We start from the raw sequence: 2,500 nt of genomic DNA, 5'->3' as shown, positions 1-2,500 counted from the left end.
CCGTTTCATTCCACATTCCCTGTGACCAGATCCGTCATCGTTAGTTCGTTGGCTGTTTCATTCCGTCCGCTGTAAGAGGATTCGAATTCTCATCTTGAAGGGAAGCTGTTAGTTCGTTGTCTGTTTCATTCCGTCTGCTTCTTAAAAGGAAGCTGTTATAATTATAGTTCGTTGTCTGTTTCTTACCGTCTGCTTCTTAAAAGGAAGCTGATATAATTATAGTTCGTTAACTGTTTCATTTCGTCTGTTTCTTAAAAGGAAGTTGTTAATTCGTTGTCTGTTTCATTCCGTCTCTTTCTTAAAAGGAAGCTGTTATAATTATAGTTCGTTGTCTGTTTCATTCCGTCTGCTTCTTAAAAGGAAGCTGTTCTAATTATACTTCGTTGTCTGTCTCATTTCGTCTGCTTCTTAAAAGGAAGCTGTTAGTTCGTAGTCTGCAGTCTGTTTCATTCCATCTGCTTCTTATAAGGAAGCTCTTAGTTCGTTGTCTGTTCCATTCCGTCTGCTGTAAGAGAATTCGAATTTAATATTTATGCTGATAATATCCTAATATGTGTATTTAGCAATAAGTTTTTAACTTAATACAAATAAGTTATCCTTCTACTTGTAGAGATTTTCCTGTCTGGCTGACCAGAACCGCTCGTATGAATTGCGGGTCCAATTAGATAATTGAAAAATAGTTTATATTTATATTTCATGTAGTATACTTGTCTTGACGAAAAAAACTATTTTTTTGAGTATATTATAAAAATGATTTTCCAAGTAAGGAATTATACTTCCCCATTCTTCATTTCATGGATTTGGTAGCAGTTTATTCCTCTTAGAATGCAGAAAAGGCTTCAACCGGTAACCTGGGCTTAGGGCCCAATTGAATCGTATAGGTCAAATAGGCTTAAAACCTGCCCTGTAGCTGACCATTACGGCGTAACAACAATTTTTAGTGCTATAAATGTCAGTCTGGTCTCTGCTCAAATAAATTATTAAGGTTCTAAGAGGAGAATTCGACACTTCCACTGAAGTTCTGCCATATTTTTTCCTCTCTCAAGAAATATAATGTCATTTTGTTATATGTTCCAGGATTTCTAGTCATGTATGATAAATATATAATATATATATATATATTATATATATATATATATATATATATATATATATATATATATATATATATATATAACTCAAAGAGTACAGACGTTTATGATTCGCAGAGAATATGGAAATTAAAAATCGTACTTGAACGAGAAAGAGAGCCAGAAAGTGAACGAATTCACTGCGTTGCACAATGGGTGGAACTTACAGGGCCAATCATTGAGCAGGAAACTAATATGTTTGAGGTCTGTTTGGAACAGGGGAGAATTCAGATCGACTCGTAAGCGGTTGAGGGCGATATCCTAATGAAACGTAGAATTGAAAGATGGAGTATACATATATATATATATATATATATATATATATATTATATATATATATATATTGTTCTTCATGAGGATATAATTATTTGGCTTAATAAACCACACCTAGATTTGTCTGAGTTGGTGGGCCTAATCTTTTATAAAACCTCTTAACCCTGCTTCGATAGGTCAACTAATTCTTAAATTATTTTGGATTCCAGGTACAATTTTTTTTATATTTTAATCCCAACTGTCATTTATACCACGAGATTCCTTTGTAAAATAATTTATATATATTTCTTCAGTCTGCTAAGTAAATCATTCAAGTATATCTTAGTTTTACCAGACCACTGAGTTGATTAACAGCTCTCCTAGGGTTGGCACGAAGGATTAGATATTTTTTACGTGGCTAGGAACCAATTGGTTACCTAGTAACGGGACTTACAGCTTATTGTGGGCTCCGAACCACATCGAGAGATGAATTTCTTTTGCCAGGAATAAATTTCCCTGATTCTGCATTGGCAGAGCGGGGAATCGAACCCGGGTCCGGAGATCGGTAGTCGAGCAAGTAACCAACTCATCCAACGAGGGACTAGTCTGATAAGTAAAGGACAAGCAGTCGAAAGGCCTTGCAGGAGTCAATCGTTTCTCTTTCCTTCGTGGATCTTGTCTTTATATATATATATAATATATTATATTATATTATAATATATATATATATATATATATATATATATATATATAATATATATTATATTTATGTGGTATATATATATATATATATATATTATATATATAATATAGTATAATATATATATATATATATATAGGTTATATCTATATATATACATATATATATATGTGTTGTATATATATATATAATATATCTATATATTATATAATATAGTATATTAATATATATATATATATTATATCATATATATGTATAGTATGTATATATTGGATATATATATACAATATATATATATATCTATTATATATATTATATATATATATCTTATATATATTATATATATATATTATATATATACTATATATATATTATATAATATATATATATCTATATAGATAACTATATATATCTATAT

The sequence above is a fragment of the Macrobrachium nipponense genome, chromosome 31 (genome assembly GCF_015104395.2).
Source record: "Macrobrachium nipponense isolate FS-2020 chromosome 31, ASM1510439v2, whole genome shotgun sequence".
Taxonomy (NCBI): Eukaryota; Metazoa; Arthropoda; class Malacostraca; order Decapoda; family Palaemonidae; genus Macrobrachium; species Macrobrachium nipponense.
Note: the sequence above shows the minus strand (reverse complement) of the source record.